Here is a 24,329-nt window from a genome sequence, read left to right on the forward strand (position 1 = left end):
GAACTCTTCTTGCGCATTGTCGGTGGGAAGGTGGGCACCAGCGTTTGGACATCTGATTGGCACAATCTTCAAAGCTACACACTCACCTACCCTATGACCCCAAACTAAGAACGTATTCTACAGAAATGCACGTGTATGTCTGCCAAAAACCACAAACAAAAAGGTTCACAGTAGTTTCATTCACGACAGCAAAAAGCAGGCAACAGCCCAAATGCTAACAACAAATAGCATGGATAAATAAAACTGTGGTATATTTATACAAGAATTATTAAATAGTAATAAAAAGAACAAGGTACTGCTATGGACAGAAATACAGAGAGATCTCACAGACATAATAAGGAAGAGAATTCAGGCACAATAGACTGTTTACTGCTTGACTCTACTTAATTGAAGTTTAAGAACAGGCCAGGTTAATTCTATGGTATTGGAAATCAGAATAGTGATTTGTTCTGGTGGGGCAGGGAGGTATTGACTAGGAAGGAGAAGGCAGGAGCTTTTGGGCGGGGCAGGAATGTTATTCATTAGGGAAATGCACATCAAAACCATGCATATTATATGGGTGTATATATGCAAAAAGTATTTGAGTTGTATATACAACTTATGACATGTGTACAGTTATGCTGTGTGCATACTTATGATATGTGTACATAATTGTGTGTGTGTTATTCCTTAATTTTAAAAAAGACATGGAGTTTTCCCCTGAAAAGTGCAAAGCCTCTAAGGAGAGAGGCGGACGGAAACGGGTGATGAAAGGTGGTGGAGGCCGTGATAGAAATGGTCCCGAGTGCGGCCCGCCGGGCAGCGAGTGCTCAGAAGGGCAGACTTCAGGGACGGTGCCCCGGGCTCCTGAGGGCAAATGGGATTTCACCAAGCAGAAACGGGGACCAACGTGGGCAAAGGCACGGCGAGGCTGGGGAAACACTGTGTGTGGGAAGGCAGGGAACTCAGTGGGGTCAGAGGGTCGGACGTGCACAGAGCAGCAGGGGGAGGCCAAGGACATGAACCAAATCGGGCTTCAGACTTGTTTCTTTGCATGAGTTCCCCGTAAACATTTGCTGAGTGAATGAACGAGCCTCCCCTCGGTCATGAAGCATCCGATGCCTGGAGTCGCAAGACAGGTGCGCTTGCATGGCAGCTGGTGCCGATGAGATACGGCACTGGTGGGGCCTGGAGCCCACTTCTTACACAATTGCTCACCTCCAAAGCCTGCTGTCTTCCAGTTTGCAAAATTCAAAACCGTCTTCACTCCTTTCCAGTGCCGATGCTGATGTAAAGCGGGCAGGTTTTTTGTATTTACTCTTTCCCCCCACTTCTTTCCACTCCATCTCACCAGTTTTGATAGTCTAATATTTTTGGTTATTCTAGTAGCCTTTAACATCTTCAAATAATACACTTAAACTGCTCTCTCCTGGTCTGTCAACTTTAGCAGCACCTGTTCCCTTCCTGCTATGAACAATGAGGAATTTGTGCACATTCTCTTCTTTCCGCTTCCTTTTCCCCATCGTCTTCAATTTTTTGTTACTTATACATTATTACTCTTGCATGGTCAAATTTCATAACATGGATATTTTCCTCTATCTTATAATTATAGAGTCTACAGGTTAACTCTACAAATTGGAACTAGTAAACAACAAGATCGTGAAGATATTATTCACGATCAGTGGGGAATCACTGAGTATGAATGGACCAAAGAGAAAGAAATGTAATAATTCCACAAGACTGAAACTTTGTCACAAGAAAAACAGTCAGCCGGTCAGTTCTCCCAGAGAGAGTTTATGGCTTCTCCTTCCGTTTGAATCCTGTGCTGCCATCTTTTCGGATTCCTTCTTTTGATTGACAGAAGGAACTCCAGGAAGGTTTTCTTTTTTTCTGCCAGAAAATATAGATGACTGAGTGAAAAACTTTATGAATTCTTATATTAAAAAGTCTTTATTTTGCTTTCCACATCAGAGGGGATAGAATTCTTATTTCAAAATCAGTGTCCTGTGGACTTTGGGAGGCGCTGCTCCAGGGTCCCGGCGTCTCGTGTTGCTGAGGAGGAGGAATTCTGATGTCAGTCTTAGCCCTCTCTGGAAGCTTTTTGTTTTTCACACTTGGTGTTTGGAAATGTCAACAAAATGGGTCTAAATTTTCTTTTTGCTAATCCTGTCCTAAACTGAGTGTGCTCTTTTAATTTTAAAATCAGTGCATGTTTCTTCAACTGAGGGAAAATATCTTTTGCTGTATCTTTGCCCGTTTCTGTCTCCCTCGGCCACCGTGTGTGGTCTGCTCCCAGGTCTCCTGCGGAGACGTCAGCCCTCCCGGGCCTGCCCCCCGTGGGCACTCATGCTCTTCTCCTTGAGGTTTTCCTCTGCGTTCTGGGATACAGTCTTAGTTTCAACGTCTAGATCCCCAACCTGTCTCCATCCCTATTTGTTACGTCATTCAGTTCACCCGCAGAATTTTTCTCAGGAGCCATATTTTACATTTTCAATAATTATGTTCTTTTCTCTGATTACCTAACTTCATTCTAGTAAATGAAATAACCTCAATTATTGTTGAAGATAATGATAATTTATTTTAGGGTTTTCATATATTTGAACTGTTTCCTTTGGAGTAACTTAACTTTTTCTTTTTTCCCATCTTAGGCCTTCTCTTTCTGCTATTGGTTTTCTCCTAATGTTTGGTGATCTCGGTTGTCCATTCATACGTACGAATGAAGGACGGTATCGTGAACTCAGTATGTGTTCGGATACAGGTTCTAGTCCCTGTAACAAGGACCCGACTGCAAGGGTGGCTCAGACAAGATGGAAGTTCCTTTCTGTCTTGTGCCACAGTCTGAGTGCCAGTGGCCATGGGCTGACATGGTGGCTTCACGGTGTGGGTATCTTTGATCTCACTCTTCTGTCAACTACAGCATTTGGCTCTCATCTCCCTCCATCACACCCACATCCTGGTCAGCAGGAAAGAGAAAGGGGAGGGCGAGACTGGGAGTCGTGTATAGGATTTGGGTTCACACCAGCTACAGACCACACCTCGCTGTCAGGAAGCCGAGGGAGTGTAGTCTTCAGCTGGGTGGCATGTGCCCAGCTAACAATTCTGTCACTATACAAGAAGAGAAAAAAGGATACTGATGAAACAACGAACCAAACAAAGCTTCCCGTGAGGTCTCTGGTCTGTTTTTCTGAAAGGCTCGCCCTTGAATGTGATGGTGGGATCATGAACCCATCCTGTGGGAGGGTTCCTGTACAAGGATTGCCTCCTGTACAAGGGTGAAGTATTACAATGGCAAGTCTCCTTCTAAGGACCATGGAGAGGAAGCCGGCCAGGGGCTCCTGCAATTGCCAAAAGAAGGGCTTTACTCCTTGGCGGGCGTAGTGGCAGACCTCACCTGAGGAAGGACTGCCCGAGCATCCCTGCTTGCACCCTGGGAGGTCTGGCTCTCCCTCAGCCAGGCTCCTCTCTCAGACCTGCGGCCCTGTTACTTTCCTTAGCATTTACTGGACTTGGCCTGCCCTGGCTGCCTGCCTGCAGAAAGCGAGAGGGGATGAACCGCACTTGCTTTAGGGAAAAGTTCTGTAAGACACTGTGCCCCTGGCAGCCCCTTCCTGTCCTTTGTTTTGTTGGCTCTCGGCTTGAACTATGCTTAGGAATTGCTTAGGCCCCTGAGGCCAGGCACTGGGCTGCAGTGGCTCCTGCTCCCATTTCCCTGTCAGTGCAGCATCAAGGGCTTCCTTACTTCCTAAGACTTTCTAACAGTGTTGGTCCAGGAAGGCTCTCTGTCATCTGTCTCTCTGACAGTTCCTAGAAAAGACATGGAGGTGGACACTGTGCTCCGCAGTTGGGAAATCACTGTGTTGTGACTCACTGGCAGAGAGACCAACATCCCTCCGAGGACGCTGACACACCAGGAGGGGAGATGGGCCCTTCCGGCTGGGGGCCATCACCTTCAGGCTCCACAGGGTCCACCGTGGGGAGAGCACATGTGACAGAACAGGCAGCTGAGGCACAGAAGAGCACATGACCTGCCCAGGGACACACGTTCAATAAAGAGCGGGGCGGGCTGGGAGCGGGGCAGGCAGGGGGCTCCAGAGAGTGTGCTCCTGACTCCCTCCTCAGGAACTCCCAAGGGTGGTGCCCGCATAATTAATCAAGAAAACAGGAGAATTTTGCTCCAGGTGTAGGGGGAGGGCCCCATGTCTGGGGATCCAGTGACTCTGTCTGACACCCACTTTCCTGGGCTCCCTGGGTAAGCTGAGCCCACTCTGCACAGCTCGCTCCCATATTTGAAAAAGGAGGGCATTGACCACAGCTGGACTCTAAAGACGTTACCCACACTGATAGTCGGGATGCTTCTGCTACCTAGGCTGGTCCGCCAGCTGCCCCAAGAATAACCCCCTCAGGAGGCCTGATGCTGGCCCCCACTGAACCTCCCAACTAGGTCTGTGTGGAAGTGGGCTCCTGTTTCCCGACAGCCCAGGCTCTTCCTCCAGGACAGGACTGGACCTCACCCTCCTGCCTGGCTGAGAGATCCCACCCTGCGCCATCTGCCCCACCTCTCTAGCCTCCCAACCTGCTTCTTCCCATTGGGTCCCACCTGAGCCCCAAGGCCTTCCCACCCTTTCTGCCTCTGGGCCTTGGATCAAGTCCCTCCCTTGGCCCTGCTATCTGATCCCTCTTCTCTTCTTTGTCCAGCCAAATCCTGCTTGTCACCCTGCCACATTCTGCCCCCCCCCCCCCAATCCAGCCTCCAAGGTCCCAGACAGCACCAATTCCCCTCTACTCTGGGATGTGGGTACACCTCTGTGCAGGTAATAATAATACCACTAGCCATGGCAGCTTGCATGGGAGCCATGAGTGGAGCTCACCAAAGGCTTTAACAGTCACCGTGTCCTCTAATGGGCCAGGTTCTTCCCTGCAGAGCCAACCTACTATTTAGGCTCCATCTCCCCATCCCCCACCCCACCCCCTTGGGCTGTAAACACTATGTCTGAAGTTTGCTTCACAATTGTATAGTTCCTAAATTGAACAGCCCTCTGGGAAGGGCCTTAACATCTCATTTTGCAGATAAGGATACAGAGGTTCAGAGAGGTTGTGGGACCAGGCTGGAAAGTGGTCGGGCTGATGCCATGGCCCAGGCCTTCTTATTCCTAGTGGCATGCTTGTCGAGAAGACCTTGCTCCCTGAGTCTGCACCCAGGATCTGACTCATGTCTGTCTTCCTGCTCCATCCTTAGCCTCGGCAAATATGGTGTCCTGCACTCAGGGAACCAGGAGGGATATGTTGACATAAAACAATGAATTCTTGATTCATTGATGACAGCCATTCTGACAGGTGTGAGATGGTATCTCATTGTAGTTTTTATTTGCATTTCTCTGATGATTAGTGACATTGAACACCTTTTCATATACCTATAGGTCATCTGTATGTCCTCTTTGGAGAAGTGTCTATTCAGGTCCTCTGCCCATTTTTTAATTGTTTTTTTTTTTTCTTTTTTTTTTTGGTGTTGAATTTTATAAGTGCATTATAAATTTTGGATATCAACCCCTTATCAGATGTATTGGCAAATATGTTCTCCCATTCTGTGGGTTGTCTTTTATTTTGTTGATGATTTCTTTTGCTGTGCAAAGACTTTTTAGCTTGAAGGAGCCCCATTTATTTATTTTTCCCTTTGTTTCTCTTGCCTGGGGAGACAAAAAATTTCTATGAGCAATGTCCGAGATTTTTCCACCTATGTTTTCTTCTAGGATTTTTATGGTTTCAGGTTTTACATTTAAGTCTTTGATCCATTTTGAATTTATTCTTGTGTGTAGAGTAGGAAGGTGGTCTAGTTTCAATTTTTGGATGCATCTGTTCAATTTTCCCAACACCATTTATTGAAATAACTATCTTTAGCCCATTGTATGTGCTTCCTTCCTCTGATGAATACCAATTGACTATAAAGGTGTGGGTTTATTTCTGGGCTCTGTATTCTGTTCCCTTGATCTATGTGTCTGTTTTTATGCTAGTACCAGGCTGTTTTGATTACTATGGCCTTGTAGTATAGTTTGATATTAGGTAGCATGATTCCTCCAACTTTGTTCTTCTTTCTCAGGATTGCTCTTGCTGTTCGGGGCCTTTTGTCATTCTATATACATTTTTTAAATATTTGTTCTAGTTCTGTGAAATATTTCATTGGAATTTTGATAGGAATTGCATTGAATCTATAGATTGCTTTGGGTACTATGGACAACAAGTGCTGGCGAGGATGTGGAGAAAGGAGAACCCTTTTGACCTGTTGGTGGGAATGCAGATTGGTGCAGCCACTATGGAAAGCTGTATGGAGATACCTCAAAAAATTAAAAATGGATCTGCCTTTTGACCCAGCAATCCCCCTTCTGGGAACATATCCGAAGGAACCCAAAACACTAATTCAAAAGAACATAAGCACCCCTATGCTCACTGCAGCATTCTTTACGATTGCCAAGATAAGGAAGCAGCCCAAGTGTCCATCAGTAGATGAGTGGATAAAACTATGGGACATTTACACAATGGAATTCTACTCAGATTTAAAAAAGAATAAAGTTGTACTCTTTCTACACTGTGGATGGACCTGGAGAACATTATGCTAAGTGAAATAAACCAGTCAGAGAAAGATAAATACCATATGATTTCACTCATATGTGGAATCTAATGAACAAACTGAACTAACAAGCAAAACAGAGACAGACTCATAGATGGGGAACAGATGACAGCTAGAGGCGGGGAAGGTTAGATGTGGGGGATAGAGCACAGAGGAAAAGGACTCATGGACATGGACAACAGTGTGGTGGTGGCTGCGGGGGGCAGGAAGTGGTATAAGGGGACTAAATGGTAATGGAAAAATATATACTAAAGAGTAAATTAAAAGCAATAACAAAAAATGAATTCCCCAAGACCTGGAATCACTCTCCTAGAGCACCTCCCTGCAGAGCACTGTGATGCCAGCTCCCTCCCCCACTTCATCTTCCCACTTGAGAAGAGGGGCAGAGGTGGGAACTTGAGAGCCTGAAATTCTGGTGCCTCTTTCCTTCACCCAGAACCACAGAAAACCCAATGGCACTTCTTCTTTGTCCTGAAGAAATAGGACAGCCTCCGCTAGTTGTTGTCCTTGCCAGTGCAACAGGGTAAATCCAGCACCTCCTCCCAGGATGCAGCCCCCTGGGAGGCTCTGGAGCAGTTAGGAGTGGTAGTGGTGGTGGGGGGGGGGGGGCTGCAGGGCTGCCCTGCGGAGTGCTGGGCACTGAGTCATCCCCCTGGAGGCCAGGCCAGGCACAGCCCTACTCACTTGCCCACAGGGACTCCCACTCCCTTCCCAAGAATTCTAAATCGTTCTCAAAAGTGACAGTCCTCTCCGAGTCGGTTTCCCGGTAGGTTTGGCCCAAGCGAGTGATTTCTCTTTCCCAAAGGGGGTCACACCCCTGCTTGTCAACCCAGGCCACTCATAGCTCCTCTCTCTTGTGGCAGTGACAGCTGCCAATTCTTGATTGCTCACTATGGGCACAGGACCGGGCTCCAGATGCTGTACTAACGGCTTCGCATGTCATATCCTCCTCTACAGAGTTCAGACAGCACAGGCTCTGGGTTTATCTTTTGTCTTCTTTACGTTTTCTGTGCCTGCTCCGCAGGGTGGAGCCCCATCCACCCGTGGGTGCTGGCGAGTGAATGAGCGGAGCTTTAATTGTGAAAAGGCTTACTGAGTGGATAGTTTACAGAAGTCACTTTAATCCCTTTCTGGAAAAGGGGGATATATTAATTGCCAAAACTAGAGAGTATATTAATCTGTTAACGAATAGAATTTTCTAAATTTTGAGTGTCTCCTAAAACTAACTTTGGGAACCTGCAACATTAGATGGTGTCTAGTGTAATTTGCATACCATAAAATTCACTCTTTTAAATGGATAATTAAGTGCTTTTGGGAATATTGACAAAGCTGCGCAACCATCCTCGCCATCTAATCCCAGAACATCTTATCACTCCACCAAGAAGCCTGGTGCCCATTAGCAGTCACTCCACATCCCCTTCCCCAGTCCCTGGCAACAACTCATGTATCTACTCTCTGTCTCTATGGATATGCAGGTTCTGGACATTTTATATAAATGAAATCATACACTGTGGTTCTTGGTGTCTGGCTTCTTTCACTTAGTATATAATGTTTTTGGTCATTTACTTTTAAAAATCAGCATCTCATGATGCTTCTCAGAGCCCCCGGACCCCCAGGGGTTCTGCGGCCATAGTGCCTCGGAGATCACAAGCAGCCACAGGCCATCAGGGCCGTGGGGGGCTTGGGCGGTGCGGGAGGCAGGTGGGGGGCCGCGTCACAGCGAGGGCCGTCTGAGGCCAGCCGCAGAGCTTGTGGTCAGGAACCGATCACACATGCGGACGGCACTAGAATGCTCCTTGTGAGAGGAGACAGCCCAAACCCGACTCTCTGGTGGGGAGAAAGGAGGGTCAAGCGCGCGCCAGCCCTGGGCCTGCCATTCTGAGCCTGAGTGGACAACCCCATTTCTCAGGAGGCCTCCAAGCTCAGCAGGAGGACGGGTCTCCAGGGCTTGACTGGATCAGACCTGGAGGAGCAGAGCAGGCAGCAGCCGCTCATCCTCAGCCACCACCCTCTCCATCCTACCCAGGCATCCTCCAGGCTGGGGAGCCGCTGCGGGCAGGAGATCCCACAGGCTGAGCAGAGACGAAAAAGAACTCTGGTTTTATAGGTGGTGTGCACACAAGTTGATTACTTAATTAATGAGTTAACTCCCTTCTTGCTTTTTTGAAAAATTTTAACTTGCTTTATTCCATAGAGGACCTAAGGTAGTTTACAAACACAAAATAGGCACAAAAATTAAAAAAAAAAAAAGGACAGATCAGCCCAGGGGAGATGGCAGACAGGAGGTGTGGACCAAAGGGCCAGACAAGCACGGATAAGTAGTTGAGAAGGCCGCACATGTGGCTCTGTTTGGGCCCTGGGATCAGGGTACAGCTTCCTGGCAGCCCAAGGGAAAAGGACAACACAGCTAATCTCACATTCTCAGTGTCCCGGCGATAAACACACCTGCTCCTCAGGAAAAGCAAAGCTCGCCTTGGCACAAAGATCTGAAGGGAATTTCTCTCATGCTGTTCTCAATAGCGAGCCGTTCATGAAGTCATTCCCCCGGTGCTTCTGGGCCTCCGGCATGCCGGCACTGGGCGGGCTCTGCTGGCATCCGAGATGCCCGGGTGGCCCCACCCTTCACAGCATTACTCTTGTTTGGGAAACACGGTGCCATTTGGGGACCATGGTTCCAAGTTTTGCCAAAAACACATACCATCTGTACTGTTATTTATGTAGTACTTTAACTTACATTGACTTGTTAAAACATTGCCTCATCCAAAGCCATAAGGATCCCAGGTATAACAGCCAATTCTGGGGTTTTATTGAATTAAAGAGATTATTATTATAATAAAGAACCTTACCCATATTTTCATCTAAAACCACCTCGCGTTCTATCAGTGATTCGTGCCCCACACTTGAAACAAGCCCCTCCCCTCACCCCAATGCACTGGGGCATGCCTCCTGCGTATGGACAGCAAAGCCCCACCTCACCTCCTCCACCTAATGAGGGGTCACGTCCCCGAACAACTCTGGTGACATCTCCGCCATCACACTCTATGATCACAGAGCTGGAAAGGCCCTTGAACAGCATCCAGCTTAAAGCCCGCGTGGGACAGAGGAAGATGCTAGACCCTGGGGAGCAGAAGGGACTTACCCCAAATAACAAGGCTCGTGACAGGGCAGGTGCCAAGACTTCGCCCAGACTTGCCTTGGTCACAGCCACAGATGGACCGGTGAACAGTCACATAACCAAAGCCTGGAACTACCTAGGGAGTCGCGAGAAGGACTGGGGACTCACCTAACCCAGCAGCGAGCCCTCTGAGGGCAGGGACCTGGTCTGATTTGCTGACCTGGGTAAATCTAGTTGGTGCTCAGAAAACAACTGTGGGGCGTTAACACCAAGCTCAGGACAATGGTCTCCTCTGGAAGTGGGGGGAGGGACTTCCGGTTGTGGAGGGCTCTACAGGCTTCTACTGTATTTGTTGAAGTCTTCTTTTTTAAATTTGGTCAATGACAGTTGACATTTGATATTATTTTACACTAGTTTTGGGTGTACAACATAGTGATCAGACATTTACACAATCTATGAAGTGATTCCCCTGATAAGTCTAGTACCCACCTTGCACTGTTACTGTGGTATAATCGACTACATTCCCCATGTGTACTTTACATCCCGTGTACTGGAGCCTTTTTAAAGTGGGTGGTATGTTTACTACTGCTCATTATATTATCTATAGAGAATATATTATCTGTATCATCTGTTTTGGTGTTGCTGTTTGGTTGAAATATTTTGAAAATTTAAACATACTTATTAAATAGATGAATAAATTGAGTATCCCCAACAAGTGTATAAAACTTCTTTCTGTTAACATGACACTCTGCGCCCCCTCTCAAGTGGAAGAAACGGCTCTGATTTCCACAGCAGGCAGGGGTCTTCTCAGCTTGCCACCCCTCCCTCCATTCCCAAAGCCTGTGGCACTTGGGGGGTGGGGAATCTGAGCACAACTGTGGCCAGCGGAGGCAGAGTCCATCTCAAATGGGCCACAACATCGCCAGCTGGCTCACGCACACCCAACCGGGTCTAGAGAAGCTGCTGGGAGAACCCCGGCAGGACCTCACGGGCTCTGCTGATGAGCACCACATCAGGGCGGCGAGGGCCTCTGTAAAACCAGGCCACTGACCAATGTCTTTGCTCCCCACCTGCAAAGAGCACCAGCCTTGGCACATATGTTTTGTGAACAACAGACTATCTTGGGTCAAATGCCAGCCTAGGATGCCCTTTGAGGTTGCCATGACGGATCCGCAAAGTCTCAGAGTCCCGGGTTTGGAAGGACCTCCAAGGCCAGTGCCACAAGCTCCCACGGAAGCCTCACGCCTCCCTTAGGGGCTGCTCTCCAGAGGCCACTCGAGTCCTGGGGGAGCAGCAGTCCCTCTTCTTTCTTCTGCAAGAAGGTGGGGAGGCATTTTCTGTTTTTATACAAGTGGGATCACCCTTGCTTTTCTTCTCTACACTTTGCTTTTCTCATGGAAAACCTCCCTATGTCAAAGGCCAACATTTTTTTTTGAGCAGTTGGAATACACTGGGCACAATGATCAGCACCTCAGGTGCATCAAGCCTATAGGGCATTACTAGTTTGATCCCTTCATTACCACACACACACACACACACACACACACACACACATGCACAGACTGAGAGCCGGAGATGTTATATGACACAGTTTGTAAGTCGTGGGATCCAGATCTGAATCCTGGAAGTCTGTCTCCAGACCCTGTGTTCCTAACCACTGCATCTTACTGCCTTTCCAAACAGACACAGGGTCTGTCTCATTCTCTTTTTTTTTTTTTTGACACTATAGCAGAGATTCCCCATTTTCCCCTCCTTTGCCTCCCTCCACCCAGCCCCCTCCCCGGGCCTCACTACATTGTTACCTGTGTCCGTGGCCTATGCATATATGCATGTAAGTTCTTTGGCTAATCTCTCCCAGTTCCCCCACCTCCTCCCCTGTGAGATCTGTCAGTCTGTTCCAGATATCCATGCCCCGGGTCCAGTTTTATTCATCACTTTATTTTGTTCATTAGATTCTGCATATAAGTGAGATCATATGGTATTTGTCTTTCTCGGACTGGCTTATTTCTCTTAGCATTACAATCTCCAGGTCCACCTAATAGCTGAATGATGGGCCACGGTTTAGATACAACACTTCCAAACTTTCCCGACCATTAAGTTTTCCAGTTTTTTCTAACTTTATTTTTGCCACTAGAAATGTTCAGCAAACACCCTCTGTACACATAACTGAGCGGACTCGTGCTATTGTTCCATAGGCCGGATTACCAGAAGGGACACCGTGGGTCCCGGGGTGTGCATGTCTTGGGTTGAAGTAGCTCTTGGGGCCCACTGTCTGTGGCATCTTCTGAAAGCTGAGCCACCTGATTCTCACTCACTGGTTTTGATTCTGTCCCGAGGACCCCGAGGACCCCTCTTCTCTTTCTCAGTTTCTTCAAATGGTCCTCTGACAACATGGTTGGCTGTCCCTATGGGTGCCTGGTCTAGGCACCTCTCAAAGTGCAGCACTCTCTGGGGTGACCTTCTCCCCACTGAAAGACACATGCAGCGGGGGACAGTACCTACTCTGATGTCAGCAGTACCGTATCAGAGATCGGAGTAGGTAGGTTCAGAGTTCTTATCTTCAGCTCCTCCCCAAATTACTCGCATGCCTTCCTGAGCAAAAGGCCTTTGGCAGGGTGTTCAAGACCGGCCAGATTCTGCCCTCATGCAATAAAGGAAAATGAAGCTCATTCTTCACTTAAAGAGGATGCCAGTGATTTTGGAGCCAGGCAGACCTTCATGTGTCTTCTAGCTCAGTGACTGTTTGCAAGAGTTCCAGAGGGCAATGACCAACCCAGGCTCATGCACGGGGTGCACGGCAGCATTTACATGAGCTGGGTGCAGGGTCATGGGGAGGGGGCTCTTTTCTCCGGTTCCCTCTGCCTGCTGGTTCCTAGAAACTGTCTTACTAGAAAGGCGTAGTGTAAATATTTTGCTAAGCAGCCAAGAGAGGAAACTTACCCAGGCTGAGCTGCCCTGTGCTGGGCGCTGGCCGGGACACAATGCTCAATGAGGGCCATTATCTGGGAAGGGAGGGCTGTTTGTTCTGTTGCGGGTCGGTGCCAGAGCCCGGAGCCACCAGGCTTGCCACTCTGGCTGCCACACAGAAGAGTCTCCTTGCGCTCAGCAGACTCTGTGGTTATGCAATGCTGGGCCAGGAGGTTAACTCTCCCCGGACAAGAGCCAAGCCTTGTTCCTTCCTGCCTGAGTATGTCCATCTGAAAATGCTCAAAATTGAGGGCCTCAGTGTTTGCAAAAATGCTTGGGCCCCGAACCTGCTGGTTTATTCCAAAAGGAGTAGTGTGCCCATCCCCGCAGCTCCTGGCGCCCTCCCACTGAGGCCCTGGGCCCGGGCCGTGGTGTCGGCCCGCTGCTCCTCGGGTATCGCTCACAAGCCTCGCAGTCCTGCCTCCCAGTCTGTGTGTCTGCCGTTCCCTCTGCCTGGAACGTTCATCTTCCTCTCTTTCTCTTGTATCTAGTCTAAGCTCCCCCTTTCTTAAGCACAAGTTCCATCCCATAATCTCAAAGACTTCCCTGACCACCCAACCACCAGTGACCCATTCTCCAGATGAGAAAACTGAGGCTTAGAGAGGATGCCTAGCCGGAGAGCGGAGTGAATAAGTTGATCAGCAGGGCGTCTCTAAACTCTTTCTCTTACACCTTGCGTCCCCTCTGTCAGTGGGTCACCACAGCTCTGCCTGCACTGTACCCAGAATCCAACCAGCTCCCACCACCAGGTCTGCGACACTGTCCCCTCCTGATGGCGGCACCAGCCTCCTGCACAGTGGTCTCCACACACAGCCGTGGGAGGGGGAGGGGGCTTTTAGAACACCTGGCAGACCCAGCACTCCCGCGCTTCTCAATGGCTGCACACCCTCTGCCTGCCCTGCTCCAGGCTCTTCTCCTCCGAACCCCGACACCCCTCCAGCCGCACTCGCTTCCTTGTTGTCCCCTCAAATGAGCCCCCTCTGCTCCTTCCCCGGCAGCACAGTGCTCACCCCCTCACCCCTCAGGTCTGCTGAAATGGCACCTGCCCGCCAGGCCCCTCCTGACCGCTGGGGCCTTTTCTTTCCTGTCATCTTGGTAAGTACTACACATTTTACGTACGGAAAAAGTAATGTCTTCTTTTTTTAAAAAAATCTTATTTATTTATTTTAAGAGAGAGGGGAAGGGAGGGAGAAAGAGAGGAAGAGAAACATGGATGTGAGAGAGAAACATCCATCCGCTGCCTCCTGTATGAGTCCTGACTGGGCACCCGAAACCCAGGCATGTGCTCTGACCAGGAATTAAACCGGTGACCTTTTCACGTTGCGGGATGGTGCCCAACCCACTGAGCCATGTCAGTCAGGGCTAAAAAGGTAATATCTTTATTTTAGTGATGATATATTCATATCTTTACTACTTCCCCAAATATACAGTATGTGGTAAGGTGATAATGCAGGGGTGGGCAAAGTCAGTTTACAGTTGTAACAGAAATAATCAGTAAATAATAATACAAGAATAAACCCTGTGTTTCATGAAATCACAGCTGTAAACCTACTTTTGCCCACCTTGTGTTTGTCTGTCTTCCCTATTAGGATGTAGCTCCGAGAGGCAGGAATTTTTCTGTTTTGTCACCTAGAAGGCATGTGGTGCCCATTGTGTAGGCAGGGCTGACTTTAAGGATCCACCTCTTGGAGGATAGATGGTGGTGACGATGGCCCTGGTGGCACTGTGACCTAGCGCGTGTGTGGCAGCGGACAAGTGTGGTGGCACACGCAGGGTCAATGGCAGGACAGGCTCTGAAGGCCCCTGGGAGGCCAGCAGGGAGGCTGCCCAGATGCTGTATTTTTAGGGCCTTGTGGGGGAAACACCCAGACCTGGGCCCCAGCACCTCCAGGCCCAGCCCAGGCAGAGCTGCTCCAGAGCAGAAGAAACTCACAGAGGTGGCCACAGAGGCTGCCCGGATGGGGTTCAAGAGCCCAGGAGTGGCTGTCCCCTCCCTGCTTTTAGGGACCTTAAATCAGCAAGTCCAGGAATGTGTATTTTAAAAAGCTCTCCAGTGGGTGACTTGTAGACTCCACTGGGCTTGGAGACCTTGGCTGAGTTCCTCTGCACAGAGCTTTATCCCTGATAATAAATATCTGGTGAATGACTAAAGAGAGAGATGGAAGGGAAGGGGTGGGAGGAGCTAAGACGGCCACAGGAGAGGAAGAGGAAGGCTCCCAGAGACAACAGGATCCCGGGAGGCCTGCCAACCAGAACCCCACAGAGACAGGGCGGCAGGGCTTGTCCCGACAGGCGGGGTGGGTGGATCCATGCTCACTGGCTCTCCCACACCTGCAGCCATGCTGGCGGGAGCGCAGATCTCCATCAAACAGAAACTTGTGATTTCACTTTTATTTGGATTGACATTTTTGTTTACCCAGGGCACGATTTCTTTGAGGTGGCTGGTTTTCTAAAGAGGGGCCCCAACTGTCTTACTTGGGTGACTGACTGTTCAAATCTCTCTTTTCTTGGTCTGCTCCGGCCCATCTGGACTCCACTCTCGTCTCTGCACACTCTTCTCTTTTACCTGAGCCTTTCCTTCAAGGTGCCTGTGCGCATTCCTCAGGCTTCAACTCTTAATTCCCTGCTGTCCCTCTCTGCATTTCTCACCTTGTCGGATTAGCAGCTTCTGCAGCTGCACACACCACCGGCCCTGCCCCGGAGATGCTCTGCCCCGGAGATCCCCCGGCCTGCATTCCAGCTGCTGACATCTTGACGTGGCCATCCCGCCAGCCTCTCAGGTTCAGTAGGCTTGGCCCCAAGCTCATCTTTTCAGCTGCCTCTGCTGCCATCACTCTCCTAAGTCCCCCAGGACTGCAACATCAGCACGACCTGGGAACCCTGCTCCCCTGCCCCCGCAACACCCCCCATCCATCCACCCCACCCACTCCCTCACTTGCTCTACACCTACTGACCAAGCCCCGCTGGGTGCCAGGCTGTGCTGGGCTCTGGGGACAGTCACCATGCCTGTCCTCTTCCCTCTGTGGGACCTCCAGGACCACCCCAGGCCCTCAGATTGTGAGGAAGCCTGTTCTGCCCTAGGCAGTCCCACATCTGCGAGTAACCCACAGCGTGACCTTGGGAAAGTCACCTGCCAGGTCTGAGCTTGAGTGTCCTTGTCTGCTCTCTGAGGGGATCATTTCTTCCTGCCTCGCCTGTGCCCGGTCTGGCTGGGACACCCACAGGTGACATCAGTCTGAAGGATACTTAAGATCATCACCCCCAACCATGCCGTAGCCATCGTCACTCCTGCAGACCACAGTGCTACCCCCTGCAGCCTCCTCACCTCCAGTCTGAGACAGGCCCCAGACCTGCGCTTTTAAGAAACGCCCCAGATGATTCTGCTGCAGGGCGTGTGCATGTGTGTGTGTGCCGCACTTTGAGAAATTCTGGCTCACAGGATAAAGTCCAAATTCCTTTCCTTGCCCCCGGTCCCTGGTCAGACCCTAGCCCTGCTTTCCAGATGTGGGCCCGGCCCATCAGCTGCCCTCAGGAGGACACTCGGCGCTCACCAGGCCGGTCTGTCCACTCACCACCTCGAACCCGGAACCAAGTCTGCCCTCCTGCCAGTTCTGCAACTCAGAAAGCCGCCCTGACCTCCTCCTCTCTCTGAAAGCCTCTTTCCCACCAAGCAAGGTTCAATTTGAGTGCCTTCACCTTCCTCTCTACAGGTCAGAAACGCCACTTGTCACTGGTCTTGAGCAGACACAGCCGCCAAGGTCCCCCACCTGGGGCCCCGGCTGCCTCACACTCTAGCTTCCTAACTAGACCCTGAAGGCCATCACCCCTCTGGCAGCTCTCTGCCCAGTAATGAATACTAACTGAGCACCTATGAAAACCTGAACATCTACCCGGTGGCACCCAAAGGAGGGAGGCAGAATTCCTGCCTGGAGGGGTGTCTGCTCTGAAGGCGAAGACAGAGGGTGCGTGCACTATTGGTCAGAGCAGAAATAAAGATAGGAACCCACAGGATCCCAGAGCAAAGGTTCCTACAGCCACGGGAGAGGGGCACCCAGGGAGCAGGGAAGGAAAAACTGAGGAAGAAGGAACAGTGTGTGCCAAGGGTTAAAGTGTGAGGAGTTCCTCGGGAAGATGGGGGACAGCTGTACTGGGAATGCTGGGCCGAGGAGCTGGACCCATCCTGTAGGTCAGGGGTCGGCAAACCCAGCCCGCTGCCTGTTCTGGTGCACACGGCTTTACTGGAACGCAGCCACACCCATTCTCCCCACACTGCCCAGGGCTACTCTCACACAACAGCAGCAGAGGTGAGCAGCAGCAAGAGAGACTACCGGTCCGGCAAAACTTAAACTATTTACTAGCTGGCTGTTGAGAGAAAAGTTCTGCCGAATCCTGCCACAGGCTTTGGAAGATACTGGCAAGTGTTAAGCAGCAGACGGCATGGTCAGATGTGTGTGTTATCTTTCTCTCTCTCTGCGACAACGCAGGGGTGGGCTGGAGCAAATGAGCCAGCGGGAAGGGACGGTGGCTGGGAGGCTGGTTCCACTGTCCAGGTGGGGCCCGGGGATCGACAACACAGCTGCTGTCTATTGAGACCATTATTGAGAGTTGTTGCGTGCCCTCATTGGGCAAAGCCCTTTCCATCCATCCCCTCATTTCCTCTGCACAGCAACTGCAGGTATTGTCGTTATCCCCCTCTTACAGCGGGGCACAGAGAGGCGAGGCAGTTTGCCCGAGGTCACACAGCTGGTATGCACCAGAGCAGGGATGCAAACCCAGTGTCAAGCTCAAGGTCTTTGGGGTCAAGCATGATTGCTTGTTGACAGATGCCTTCCAGCTTCCCTGAGAATTCACAGAACACAGTCCTCTACAGGAGAAAATCTGCCCCGAGTTGAGTCAGGCAGGAAGTGGGAGGCAAGAGGGTGGCTATTTTAGAATAGCGACATGAAAAACCACGAAACTTCCTACCTGTCCCGTTTTGCTCCCATCTGTCCTCGGGAACAAGGCTGTCCCTCTCTTAGATAAAAAGGTGTTTCTCCCCACACAGTGGCTCTGCTGCTGGTGGTGGGTGAGAGCACTAAGCTTAGCACACGTTTGCTATTTTTAAAAGACTATATAAACAAACAGGGCCACGTAAATAAGAAAAAAATGAGGTCATCCTTTTAAAATCTAAAAATGTTCCTTTTCTATGGGGTGAGCAGCAAAACCTCAGAAAGAACTGGTGCTTTTTTTTTTTCATCCCCAAGAAGCCTTCTGCAGCCCACACCCTCTCAAAGCCAGCAGGCCTGCCCCTCGCTTCCTGGTACCCCCAGAGGGTGGGCAGGAGGCCTGGGAAGAGAGACCCCTGGGTTTCATTCCTGGCTCTGTGGGCTTTGCCTCTAATGATGCCCAAAGTTGTTGCCCAACCCCAGCCACCACCTGCGTGGGGCCCGGACAGGTTACTCACAAGCTCCGCCCATGGTCATGTGCCTTCGTCCTGCCCACGGCTGGCTCCGGCATGCATACCCAGCTGACCCCTTTGCCATCCCTCTCCTCCCCCATGCCCTCCCCCAACCTTCATCTGCCGAGTGGCCTCAAAGGCCCTTTGCATCCTGAACAGCAGCCATTTGTGGGCTCACTCCTCCCCCACCCCCATTTTAAACTCTCCCCATGTTGTTTGGGACCTCTTCTTCCAAGCTGATGGCTGGAGCTCATTACAGTAGCCCCCAAGAGCTGTGCTGAAGTCATCAACAATAGTTAGGAGACACCTTAAGCTTTGGCGGAAAGTCACGAGGAGGCTTCTCTGTGTTTCCTGAGTACTTTTCCCGCCACTGAGCCCTCTCCCCTCCAGTTTCCTTGCTTCTCTCCTCCAGCATCGTTCACTGCTTCCTCCCAACGCTCAGCATCTATGGCTCCTCTGTCATCCTTCAGCAGAGAAATGAGAACCACCAATATTTGTCAAAGGAGCAGTTTTCAAATTGTGTGCTGTGGAAGTGTTTCAGAGGCTCTTTCAGTGTCATATGAGAGTTTTATTCCAAAAATATAGTTTGACCCCCATTAAAACCTTTATGAAAAATAGACCCGCCGGAGCCCTGGCTGGCGTAGCTCCGTGGATTGAGCGCGGGCTGCGAACCAAAGTGTCACAGGTTCGATTCCCAGTCAGGGTACATGCCTGGGTTGCAGGCCATGACCCCCAGCAACCGCACATTGATGTTTCTCTCTCTCTCTCTCTCCCCCCTCCCTTCTCTCTCTAAAAATAAATAAATAAAATCTTTAAAAAAAAAAAGAAAAAGAAAAATAGACCCGCCCCTTAGAGCATGGTCTATCGCACTCTGTAACACGCTGAGCACAGCCAATGGGCATGGCCAGCTTCACTTGGCTCAGGCCTTGGGGTAAGGCCTGGGTAGACCTTGAACTTCAGTGTCGAACTATGCCGTCAACGAGGAAGATTGGAGCCCTTCCCTGGGCATCTTTATGTTGTTGTTGTTTGAATTCAGGGCTATGCGTGCTTAATAAGCCCCACAAACAAGTACACTTGAAAGCTTTCAGCGATATGGGAACGTATTACATGATTATCACAAAAATGCCATAAATGATTGTGCACTTCCTGTCTGAGTGTTGTAACAAGAAGGAATTCAAGCAGTTGTTTGAAACTGTCAGTGATGCAAACCAGAATTCCCTTCTCCTTCCCGAATGTCCACATGACATTGAACCCCTCCTGGGCTGCCAGGTAAGCTGTTGGAAATCTACCACCAGTCACAGCCTCATCCTGATACGACTTAGAACTTCCTTAACACTGCAAATCCCAGCCAACACAAACAAACAAACAAACAAACCAAAAGAGCAACACTGGATGTTACAGCTGATACAGGGATACAAAGATCGTCTGGAGCACAGGCCAGCAAACTTCTATAAAGAGCCAAATAGTAAATATTTCTGTGTTTGTAGGACAGACGATCTCTGTCCCAACTCCCCAGCTCTGCCATCAGAGCGGGAGAGCAGCCGCAGATGCCGTGTGGACGGATGGCACGGCTGTGCCCCAGTCACCAGGCAGCAGCCTGCACGAGGCCCCGGGTTGTAGCGTGCCCACCTCTGATCCTGACTCTGAAGTTCAAAGCCTTTATGCATCAGAGTCATCATTCCATTGATGGGCTTTGATAATAAAGAGGTATTAAATTTTTTAAATTTAAAGATAAATGTGTATTAATGCATGTGCATTAATAAGCTACCACTTAACCTGTTTTGTATCATTGGCATTGCATACGGGACTTGACTTTTAAAAATGGCTTCTAAGATGCTAAAAGTCTGCAAACTACCAGCAGAGTGCTTTGCTGCTGTGAAAATGCTTTCATACCCATTTTCAAATAAGGTTCGCCCTCTAGTCACTTACGGGGAAATCACACGTATTCTGAAAGGAGCCCTAGCCCAGCCCAGCCTGCTGAAGGGGAGGCTCCGACTCTACATCTCCCTGCCCTCAGATCATCCCACACGTAGCTGCTCCCAGGCCTTGGATGGGTGTTAATGAGCCTCTCCAGCACAGGGGCGTCTGCGATACTGCTGAAGGCTGGCACGCGGCAGGCTCCCGCCTGGCACGCCCGCCAGCCTGGACCCGAGCCTTCTGCCTCATTCGGATGCCATGTATTCCAGCCCTTCCCTGAAGGCTGGGGAGAGGTGCCAGCAGTGGGCATGAGCCCCGGGACACTCCAGAAGCACTGAGTCAGCACCCCATTAATCACAGATGCTTTTATCCCCTAGGAAGAGCACGGGAAGGGGTGGGGACCAGACTTCTTGCTGGAACTGACAGCTCATTTCCCTCTGAGCTGGTCCCATCCTCTACAGAGCCTTCCACGCAGCTGGCAGAGCCCACGTGGATAAAAAGAGAGTCTGGGAGGGAAGTAGGAGGAGGGCACACTCCAGGGAGGTCTGGGGAGGCCTCCTCACTCTGCACTCCCTGTATGTCTGCTTGCATCCCTCAGAGGTTTCTGTTTCCAGTCTAGTTCAAGTACCCACTGCAGCTCTGGCTGAACAAATCCGGACTCTGCCCTGAGACTGCCGGGGATGGGATGGGGGAGACCCATGATCGGCTCACTGTGAAACGTGCAGAAGGAAACACATGCTCAACTGAGCACCGTGAGGTGTCAGCCCAGGAAGCCAAGGAAGGCGGACCCATTCATTATGGTTCTATGGATTCCTGTGAAAATGTAGACATTCCTGGGGGAGGGGCATCCTTGAAGCTGTCACTGCCTTTCTTCAGGAAGCACCTTGGTGGAAAAGAAAGTGCAAGGTCTTTTGTAACGGGGGCACTGCTGTTCCTTACTGGCTGTGTGACTGTCTTTAAATTACTGAACCTCTTCACGCAGTTTCCTTATTGTCACAAAAGGGGCAAGGGAACCAGCTTCACTGGGTTTCCTGCAGGACCCAGTCTAGTCTGTGAAGTGCCAGGGCCCATGGGCAGTGCCAGGACCCTTTTACGCCCTGATTCTTAGGGACTCCCTGATGCACTGGGACCCGATGGCAGGGGGGCCAGCTGGCAGAGCATGGCAGACATGTCCCAGCCCTGGCCCGTGAGGACAGAGCGGCAGCTGTGCTACCTGTTTGGGTCAGAGGGGCTGCTTGTGTTGGGGGGCCCTTGCTGCGGGCACAGCATCATTCCAGGAGCCTCACCTGTGTATTCACAGCAGCCCTGTGAGGTAGGCACCACTGCTTTCCCGTAAGTGAGAGAGATGAGGCGGAGAGCCTGAGCAGCTGCTGGAGCTGGGGCCTGAGCTTGGGGAGACCCAGAGCCTTCACCAGTAAGCGCCACGTCAGACAACCCTCTCTAAACGAGGCTCCCGTGCTCAGCCCTTCCTCAGAGTCTGGACGATGATCTTCCGCCTCCGCTGAGAACCCTGATCACAGTCTGGGCCTAGGAGGCCCATGCAGCATGGCCCAGCTATGGGCAGAGGCCTGGGCTGAGCCACCCTGCGGTTCAGCAGCCACTGTGATGCCATCTCTGCAGGTTACTGGAGGCCCACTCTCCTCTCCGTGAGAAAACTTTTGCTTGGAGGGAACGGGATGGGGCACTACTCAGTGTACACAAGGCCAGGAAGCACCCCTGGGGCCCAGAGCCAAGCCCACCCACCCAAGCAGAAGATGAGCACTTCTGGAGCCCCAAGTAAGAGGCCTCAGAGCACCCGGACCTTGGCTATATCAGAATCAAGATACAATCCCCCATAGCCCACCCCCTAAGAGTCTGATTCAAAGAGTATAGGCCAGGGAATCTACCTTTTTTGTTTTTTTCACCCAGCACTCTCACCCCATCCCTGGTGATTCTGATGCATCCACAGCCAGACGAAACATCCAAGACGTATTCCTGACCCAATGAGCTTCTAACACCACACACCTACCCTGAACTGCAACCTGAACTTCTAACCTAAAGCCACAACACACACCTGAAGAACAAAAAAGAGATTGCGCATGCACACACACACAAACAAACACACACACACCCCATAATGCTGGGGCGCCTCCCCAGGACAATTTGGTCAGTACCTTCGGCGCTGGGGCCCTGCTACTGGAACGTCAAAATTCTAAGGTGCAGGCCACGGCCTGGAACCTGACATTCTTTCAATTCTTAGTGAAGGGGAGGGCCCTGAAGAGACGGTGCTCAGTCTTTAGCATCCACTGTGCTCCTCGGGCAGTGAATGGACAGGAGCTTTCCTGGGGCGGGGGTGGGGAGGACAGGGAGGAGGTGAAGAAGAAGGTGCAGCTCCTGAAGGCAGGAGAGCACAGCGGAGCCATCTGGTGGGGAGGCTGTGGTCCCTCAGTAGGAGTTGCTGCCAGGGACAGAATGGAAACTGAGGAAGTGGGGACACAGGACTACAGTTGGGGGAGATAGTCCTGGCCAAGGAAGTCTGTGGAATGTCCAGCTTTCACAGGGCTTTCTCAAAGAAGGCAATAACAACAACAACGACAATGCATCTGAAAAGGAAGAACACTAGCAAGCTTAAGCAAGAGAAACCAGAGCGGCGCCCCCAGCAGGCACGGGCAGTGACGGCTCATTTCTTACCTGTGCTGCAGGCACCACTTTCGATGACCAAAACTGAAACGCCGTTCTCTCTGAAAACCAGTGTTCATGTCCACTCCTGCTGCAGCCGCCCTCCTCTCACGCTTGGCTCTTCCCTCCGGAAGGGGGCGCTTGCCTGGCCACAGCCTCTCGAGGCTCCTCCATGGACTAGGTCAAGGCTGCTGTGGGTTTAGTTCTCAGATCCTGCAGGGGACAGTTGAAAAACATGGTCAGGGAGTGTTCTTGGTCAACTGTAGGCCGCTTGTCTTGGTGCAGGGCTAGATCCCCATGTTGCCCAGGGAGTACGGTGGCCTCCTTATACCCAGCTCCTCCTAACCTCTCTGCGGCTCCGCTTCCTCACCAGTACAGGGGGCAGATTCTAAGATGGTCCTCAAGGTTTCCTGTCCCCCTGGCGTGTGCATCCTGCATTGTCCCCAGGACTGTAAGCGTGATGGATTTTACTCCCATGGTTAGGTTATGTTACAGGGCACGGGTGACCTTAAATTAGGGAGATTACATTGTGGGCTTGACCTAACTGACAAAGTCCTTCAAAAGCAGAGTGTCCTCTGGCTGGTCACAGAAGAGGAGGTCACAGAGATGAGAACGAGGAGGAGACTCTGACACACACTCGCTGCCTTGAAGGTGGAGGGGGCGTGTGCAGAGGGGCTGAGGGCAGCCTCTGGGAGCTGGAGTACCTGATCCCCACCTGCTGACAACCAGGGAAAAAACAGAACTTCAGTCCTACAGCTACAGGACCTAGATTCCGTCAACAACCCGAATGAGCCTGGAAAAGGGGAATTTCCCCCAGAGCCACCAGGCAAGAACTCAGCCTAGAAACACCTACGTTTCAGCCCTAGCAGAGAATCCAGCCACTGAGAACTGTGCGCCAATGTGAGTATTGTTTCAAGCTGCTAAGTTTGAGGTAATTTGTTATACAGCAAGAGAATACCAATACGACCTGCCAAAGTGACTCGCATTCAGGCATGAGCGAGAATTAAATACAAGACATGAGAGCACACTGCATCCCCCAAATCACTAAACAGAACAGAGCTTAGGGGCTGACGGAGGCCTGGCTCAGGGCAGGAGCTAGACAGTGACTGACAGATGAATGGACGAATGAGTGAACTCCAGTTTTCAGTAATCAACCTGCCAGACTGTTAAAGGGTCAAATAAGGAAATACGAGGCAAGTGCTTTATGATCTAGAAAGCCTGAATTGTTTCAGTTGAGTATGGTGTGGTGTCACATCCACCTGCTCTCCTGGGACCATACTCTGGTTTATCTGCTGCAGGCAGAGTGGTGTGATGGTGAGAATGCACCTTCGGGGGCCAGGATACCTGGGTTCGAGTCCCAGCCCATCTACTCATTACCTTGTGTCTTTGGGAGGTTTCTTAGCCTTGCTGTGTCTGAAAAAGAGGAGCTGAGAATGGCAAGTACCTCTGGGGTTTTAATGATTCAGTACCTGTGAAGGGTCTGGACCAACGTCTGGCATGTGGGACAGCCGGTGTGATTGTTGTGGACACTGTCACTATCCCAGAGCAGACCCCATAGTCTGTTTCTGGAGTAACCCGCATGCAGGCCTGGGGCACTGCCTCCTCCCTCCCCTTGGGCACCCTGCTTTCTACTG

General features: G+C 50.8%; 1 protein-coding gene across 3 annotated transcripts in view; it reads right to left on the bottom strand.

The window, feature by feature from the left end:
- Positions 1 to 24,329, bottom strand: part of HIVEP3 (HIVEP zinc finger 3) — a 424,903-nt gene that overhangs the window by 61,586 nt on the left and 338,988 nt on the right. For all 3 annotated transcript variants that reach the window (XM_036025860.1, XM_036025861.1, XM_028513009.2), the window contains one exon: positions 22,708 to 22,908. The gene's annotated coding sequence lies outside the window, so the exon portion shown is untranslated. The remainder of the gene's footprint in view (positions 1 to 22,707; positions 22,909 to 24,329) is intronic.

This window comes from Phyllostomus discolor, chromosome 5, assembly GCF_004126475.2.
Source record: "Phyllostomus discolor isolate MPI-MPIP mPhyDis1 chromosome 5, mPhyDis1.pri.v3, whole genome shotgun sequence".
Classification (NCBI taxonomy): Eukaryota; Metazoa; Chordata; class Mammalia; order Chiroptera; family Phyllostomidae; genus Phyllostomus; species Phyllostomus discolor.